Source organism: Myotis brandtii, unplaced genomic scaffold (genome assembly GCF_000412655.1).
Source record: "Myotis brandtii unplaced genomic scaffold, ASM41265v1 scaffold18, whole genome shotgun sequence".
NCBI lineage: Eukaryota > Metazoa > Chordata > Mammalia > Chiroptera > Vespertilionidae > Myotis > Myotis brandtii.
The window spans coordinates 4,613,069-4,620,839 of NW_005356674.1; the positions used below are offsets into that span (position 1 = coordinate 4,613,069).

General features: G+C 48.4%; 1 protein-coding gene across 1 annotated transcript in view; it reads left to right on the forward strand.

Annotated features, from left to right (window-relative positions):
• Positions 1 to 7,771, forward strand: part of SLCO2A1 (solute carrier organic anion transporter family, member 2A1) — an 83,678-nt gene that overhangs the window by 14,437 nt on the left and 61,470 nt on the right. The gene's annotated exons all lie outside the window — the stretch shown is intronic.

Below are 7,771 nucleotides of genomic sequence, written 5' to 3' on the forward strand. Positions count from 1 at the left end.
CTGCCTCTGTATCTATTATTGTTCAAAAGTTTGTAATGGTCTCTATTATCCATAAATGAGTGAGATCATGGGGTATTTTTCCTTCATTGACTGGCTTATTTCACTTAGCATAATGCTCTCCAGTTCCAACCATGCTGTTGCAAATGGTAAGAATTCCATCTTTTTTACAGCAGCATAGTATTCCATCATGAAGATGTGAGTGCTTGATTTTTAAGTTTGTGTTCCTAACTTCTTCCATGCGACTGCCCTGCCCTGAGGGAAGTTTCAGCATCTCCATTTCACATTTGAGGAAACTGAGGCTCTTCCAAGACCACATACCCAGCAAATGGCAAAGCAGGAGTTGCCACTCAGGGTCTTATCACTCCCCAGTCTCTCCTTCCCAGGGCCACAGAATGCCTCTCAGTTCTGTAATCTCTAGTCGGTAAACATCTGGGCCTGAGCTCAATGATCTCTGATGGCCTTTCAGGTTCTCAGATTCTCATCTCATTGCTGTTCCGTTGCTGATTGAGGTGAGACTAGGAGCAAGGCCAGCTGGGTCTGGGCTTAGCTGGGAGACCTGCCTGCTATGAAATCTTGGCTGAAATCTTTGATCAGTTCCCAGCTCTTGCTCTCGGGTTAAGGACCTTAATTCCCTGGTTGTGTTTTACTGGTCAGGATGGATTAAATTTGATCGGGGTGGGGAATGAAAGCAAAGCAGGGCCTCTCAGCCTCCACTGCAGGGTGGAAGGATGGGGCGATACTGTCAGTGGGCAGCTCTCTTTCCCAGCTGAGCTGTCTCTCTGGCCTCTTCACCTGGTTGAATGGAAATGTTAAGGAGGCCCAGGGCGAAACACTGGAGGCTCATACACAGCCGGGGGGCACCCGCCCAAGACTTGTGACCTTTGGGACATTCAGTCTGGTCAGCATTGGCACCGAGCCCCGCAGGGCTGTCCCCTGCCTCGGGAAATGTGGGCAGACTGACTCTTTCTTAGTTATTTAGTGTGCACGAGTCCTGTAGGAGCCCAAGAGTCCCGATGACAAGTCTCAAGTTGTTTACCCAAACAATACCCTTGGGAGGTGTGGCCCAGAACAGACAGCCTCGGTGAAAATACAGATGTTGTGGGGAGCCAGCGTTGTCAGACTGCCCCACGCCATGCCCTGAATCCTAGAAGGGAGTGAGCCAGTTTCCACAGAGGGGACGAAGGGAGGTGTCTGGAGATGCCTCTTGACTAACCTTGAGTATTTCTGTGATATTTTATGTTTTGTCTTAAAAATTAAGTGAATGTTATATTTTTTCCACAATATCTGTGTGCTTCCAAGTAGCATAGAGTCTTTTCCCTCAAATCTTGGAGTGTCACTGACGCTCTAAAAGACTGTGCATGTGTGGCTCGTGGCTCCCAGATGTGGCTCCATGTGGAGCCAACCGAGTTCAGGAAACACAACGCAGGCAGACCTCAAGTCAGAACTAGTTTATCCGGTTAGTTCTCCCAGCCAGCTCACTGGGTGCAGAGGGAATGGGTACCCAGAAAGTTTAAGTGGGACAGATGTGGGGTGTGGATTTTAGATAATTCCTGGGCTGAGCCCTGTGGGACACCCCAGAGAGGAGCACCCTAAAGAACGCAGAGAGGCCCCTGTGGGCCCGGGGAAAGGGGGTGGTGGCAGAAGGGAGGGGTAGGGAGGACAGCAGGCTTCTAGAGTCACATTTGTCCTGCCGATAGCCTGCCAAAGAGATTGCAAGACAGGACTACACTGACCACTTTCTCAATCTGTTTTCCAAGTCATTCCTGCCCGGTGCCTTGGGCCCTTTTGAAATCTTTCTGCTCTGCCTCTGAGTCACAGTGCATTTGAGAGAAGTGCTGGGAGCTGAGCACAGTGCATTTGAGAGAAGTGCTGGGAGCCTGGGCCTCACTCATGCACAAGCCTTTATTGAGTGTTCCTCATGTAAGGCTCTTTACCAAGTGTCACCGCAGCCTCTTGGCTCCATAAGAGGCTCCCAAGCTTCCAGGAAACCATTGCCTCTAAGTTCCCTGCTTCCCATTGTGACCAGCTGCCTCACTTTGCCCAGGACTGAGGGGTTCCTGGACACAGGACTTTCAGTTTTAAGTTCTGGTCAGATTGGGATGAATTGGTTCCCACTGCCTCCTTTGCTGTGACATTTTACAAGAGAGGACTTCCACCTTCTGACTGTGGGGCAGGGGAGGTCCAATGGAGGGTCAGGGCGGTGCCCAGGCACGGGAATAAGCCTCAAGGATCCACGGCCAGGAGACACTGGAGGCTTCCTGAGAGAAGAGAACAAGCCGAGCAGAGGCCCACTTCTCCCTTGTTTGTGGGGGGAAGTCCTCCGGCCCAGTCTTGCCTTTATGGCTCACTGTGATTTTTATGGCATTTTAAACTCTTCATGATATAGAATCTATGCAAATGATGATAAAACGGGGCTATAGAACGATGGCGCTTCCTCAATCATAGAATTACTAGAGGCCCGATGCACGAAATTCTTGCAAGGGGCTCGGCCCTCACAGCCCCAGCTTCATCCAGGAGGTCATCCGGAAGGACGTCCAGAAGGTCGTTCGGCTGTCCGGTCTAATTAGCATATTATGCTTTTATTATTATAGAAGAAGAAGATTGGATTTCAGAATTGAAATGGACTAGGAAGCTCATCTGCTCAAAGAGGCAGGAATCCTCTTTCTAACGATGTCCTTGCCTCTGCTTACATAGCCCCTGTGATGGGGAACTCACCACATCCCAAGGCAGGCTCAGCAGCGGGTGGCACCACAGGCTTTTAGCCAGTCTTTCCCACGCTGAGCTGAAACCTGCCCCTGCTCTTCCATGGAAACCCCCAGAGTGAAAAGGGCAGACTCCCCTCTCCTGTCACTCTCGTGGCTGTTTCTAATAGAAAGCAGTTTCTCCTCCCCCACAGCCTCTCTAACTGAGGAGCTGCCACCCTCCTCTGAAAGACAAACCTGGCTCTGAAAGTGGGCCTTGCTGCGGGGCACATGTGGCCCCGGGCTCCTGTGTCCCAGAGCGCAGAGCTTTCCTTGCTGGTTCCGGTCACTGTAAGGAGCTAGGCCGTCACTCAGGAGGAGACCTCAGGCTTTGTGAGGCCGGTGGGCTCAGGGCTTCCTAGGACCAGCAGAGACCTTCCTATGAGGGGGACCCCACCCATCAAGCCCTGAAAGCCTGCTCCCACCCCATCTCCCCACTCTCCCTCCTCACCCATCGTTCTCTGTCTTCACCCCCCCCAGCCCTTGCTTTTCCCTCACTTTGGGAGTTTTCCTGGCGTGTCCATGCCAAGCCTGGAAGACCCCGGACAGGTCATTGGGTCCACCCTCCAGCGAGATGACGTGGCTCTGGAGGAAGGAAAGGGGCTCCCTGGGGACCACAGGCCGTGACTGATCACCACAGGGCCCAACAGAGACACTGACAGTGGGCATCTGGCCACAGACCCGAGCCAGCCAAGCCCAGCTTTGCTGCTCAGTCCTTCATACCAATGGGCACGGGCAGGGCTGCTTCTGTATATGCATTGTTTTATTTTCCCCAGCCAACTTGACCATGGTGGCTCCGAAAGTCTTTGTTGCTCACTTTCCGTCTCTTGCTGCACGTTCCCACACCCCTGGTCATGAGACCAGACCAATACTCCAGATGTCCAGCCCACAGCACTTAGACCAAGGGCCCCACAGCATTTAGACCAGGGGCCCGGCGTGGGGGAGGGCATGATCAAGTGGCTTGGAAACACTTCCTGAAAGAGTAAGTGTCACTCCTTTACTCAGGAACTTAGAATGAGGACAAGACTTGTATATGTTGCCATTGGAGAGTCAATCAACAGATCCTGGGACGTCCATCAATGGAATATTTACAAATCGTGTTTTGAAGTTTTATTGAGAATAGTTTAAACTTGAGGGAAGGCTTCATTCTATAATATTAAGTAGAGGCAGCAGAATGGACAACACATGTAGAGCTGATCCAAATTCTTAAGGAGACTTGAAGAAGGGTTACCTGAACAGAGAGAGTTCTCTGTGTTGGAAGCCTATAAAAGCTTTTCTTGTTCTTCTTTGTGACTTTCTATGTTTTCCGTTCTTCTACCATAAGCATGTTCTGTATTTCTAATTAGAAAAAACTACCAATTAAAAAGCCCCAATGTCTGTGGCTACTAGCCCCGCACCCTCCTTTGCTGGGTGCAGTGCGATACCTCACTGTAGTACATGCAATGCTATGTAAAGCGAGGGGTGACTGGTCTCCAGGTTCCCGAGGATGGACCAACGATGTGGCCAGGACGGCAGCCAGGGGGGTGGGGTTATCTGGAAGGACCATTCCTGCAGTGCCCATCACGGTTCCCACCGCATTGATATCTTTTATCACATTTGAGTCTTATGGCTCCCCAGGGATGGAGGGAAAGTCAGATAACAATGCTTTCACTCCTAAAGAGAGGTAACACTGTGGAACATTTTCTTTTTTTGGACGAGCGAGAGGAGTTTGTGTCCAGGAAGGCCTCTCTGCTCTTCTGGTGCCCACTTCCAGAGGCTGGCTCAGGGCTTGGGAATCCAGCCCACAGGGTTGGCCAAACATCTCAGGGAAATGAGTGTATCTGATTGGCTTTGTGCCGTGTAAGAAGAGTGGGCCTGGTTGGGGAGGCGGTGAGGACAGAGGCTGGGACAGGATCTGCTGAGTGTTGCCTGAGGTCTGGTCCTGAGCCTGGAGTTTTGCACCTGGGAGGACGTGGGGGCATCCCTGGGTGGGCTTTCACCCAGTCATTTGGTGAACTCTGATTGCCCACCCATTGTTGGCAAGGCAGTACTTTGCTAGTGTTATAAAGAACTCTAAGGCAGGAATGGTGTCAGCATGTCTGCCTGAGATGCATTCATTTGTTCACTCATTTATGTGGCCGGTAACTATTGACCACCTACCATCAACCATCGGAGGTACAGTAATGAATGAAACAGAGCGGGCTATGCCCTCATGAGAGTTACAAATGGTGGGCAGATATGCTAATAAATGCAAAGTTACAAAAGTGTCAAGAAAGAGGGAAAAGAACTGGATTTTATGAAGGGGAATGGGGTCAAGACAAAATTGGGTTCTGCTTAATACATTTGTGGCCATCACCTCTGAATCCAAGCAAGTCACCTTTATGCTTCTGATATATAACCTCTGTGTGGGGAACACAACCGTGAATCAGGCTAGGTCCTTATCTTCCAAAGGCTCTTGTTAGTTGGGATAAGATGGATCCTAAAGAACTATAGTGAATTATGATTTCCTTCAATATGACGGGTTCACATGGGGGCACTCCTACCACAAATACCTAGGGATGCTGCATAAAATAGAGAACCAACAAATACTTAAATGCATAGCTGAGCTTGAAAGAAAGAAAGTAAAATCTTTGGGTTCAAAAATTGAGGAATGAATTGAACACCAAAACAATGAGTGTACCAGCTGACCCTGCATCAGGGGTTGCAGGGGGAAATGTGTGTGATTGGACTAGTAAAGAAACTCCTCATGGAGATGGGGTGTGAGTAATGACACAGGTACCAAAGATGACATGAGGAGCTGGCTCTCAGACTCATGGGTAACTCTGGGCCCCTGGGTGAGAAGGGAACTAATAAGACTGCCACCACCCTAGGGGCAGCATAGAGGCTTATGTCTAACAGGACCCCTAGGTGAAATAATTCCTTTGAAAAGTCAAAACCCCAAGTCTGTGTGCTATGGCACTGGGAACAGAACTTGTACATGCACATGGCCTGGGAATCTCTAAGCAAATAAATTAGCTTAAAACATATCTTCTAGGCTGCTGATAATTCTTTGCCATCTGGTAAACACAAAAATGAAACCACTCTGAAGGGATACTTCCATAATCCAGACTAACTAGAATTCCCAAGAGAAGATAATGCCGTGGAAGAGATGCTTATAACAAAACGTTAGACAAGGAGACCCTGGCCGGGTAGCTCAGTTGGTTAGAGCATTGTCTTGATATGTCAAGGTTGTGGGTTTGATCCCCAGTCAGGTCACATATAAGAGACAACCAATGAATGTATAAATAAGTGGAACAGCAAATCAATGTTTCTCTCTCTTGTCTTTCCCTCCCTTCCTCTCCCTCTCCCTCTCTCTCATCAATTTTTTTAAAAAAGTTATACAAGGAAATGATCCACCATAAGCAACAGGCAGTTTCAATGAGGAAAATTAGCACCGCAAGATTTTGAGATAATGGAACGTTCTGAAAGAGACTATAAAAATACATTAAAATGTTTAAAGAGGTACCAGAAGAAATAGAAAACACTAGTAAAGAACAAACACTATGAAAAGGGAACAGGCAGGTTTGAGAAACATGGGAATTCTAGAAATGAAAAAATCACGAAGCAGGACTCTGATTGGTTCCCCTGGGTCATGGGCCTCTCCCGGAGGCAGGGCAGGGTACTCTGACTGGGGACTTCTCCTGCAACCTTGTGGTTGACTAGGAGCCCTTCTTTAAAACAAGAGGGAGCGCCCTAGCTGGTTTGGCTCAGTTGATAGAGGGTCGGCTTGCGGATTGAAGGGTCACAGATTCGATTCCGGTCAAGGGCATGTACCTTGGTTGCGGGCACATCCCAGTAGGGGGTGTGCAGGAGGCAGCTGATTGATGTTTCTCTCTCATCGATGTTTCAAACTCTCTATTCCTCTCCCTTCCTCTCTGTAAAAAATCAATAAAATATATTTAAAAATAACGAAAACAAGAGGGAGCATTATTCTCAGGACTAAGCAGACAGGACAATTGAGACTTCCTATGGAGAAGGAAAGAACAGACTCAAGGAGACACCAGAAAGGAGGTGTGGTCCTCTTGAGGGGAAAAAAAGGCAGCCTGAATGAGAGCATTGGTCGTGGGGAAGAATGGAAGTGTTGGTATGAATCAGGGTTTGTATTCGTTTTGTATTGCTGCTATAACAAATTGCCATCAGTTTAGTGGCTTAAAACAACATGATCTTACTATGTTACAGTTCTGGAAGATAGAAGACCTAAAATCGAGGTGTTGGTAGGTCTGCGCTCTTTCTGGAAGCTTTAATGGAGAATCTGTGTCCTTGCCTTTCCTAACTTCTAGAGGCCACCTACATTCCTCGGTTCATGGCCCCTTCCTCCATCCTCAAAGTCAGCAGCTTAGCATCTTGACATCTTTCTCCCTCTCACCGTTTTTTCTGAATGACACTCCTGCCTCCCTCTTGTCAGGAAGGACCATTGTGATTACATTGGGCACACCCAGATAATCCAGAATAAACTTCTTATTCTAGAACCTTAACGTAATCATATCTGCAAAGTCTTTTTGGCCACGTAAGGCAATGTAGTCACAGGTTCTGAGTATTCAGACAAGGACATTGGGGAGACCATTATTTTGTCAACGTCAGGGTTCAATCAAACCAGAGCTGATAGAAAATACACACACAGACACACACACCATATGTATATGTATAGATATTAGGAGATTTATTAAAAGGAATTTGCTTACATAATTGTGGGGGCTGGATAAGCAAAACCAGATTTCCTAGGGCAGGCAGCCAGGAAAGGATGATCACAGGCATGGCTGAAGCTGCTGTCCACAGTCTCCCTCCTCTCTCACTCTGTCCTGCTTTTAAGGCCTTCTGATTGATTGAATCTGGCCCATGCAGATTTTCTAGGATAATCTTCCTTATTTAAAGTCAATTTATTATATACTAGAGGCCCGGTGCACGAAATTCATGCACGGGTAGGGTCCCTAGGCCTGGCTGGCGATCAGGGCTGATCTGTGGGCCGGCGGGGCAATTGGAGGGCTCCCACTGGTATCTGTCTTGGCCAGCCA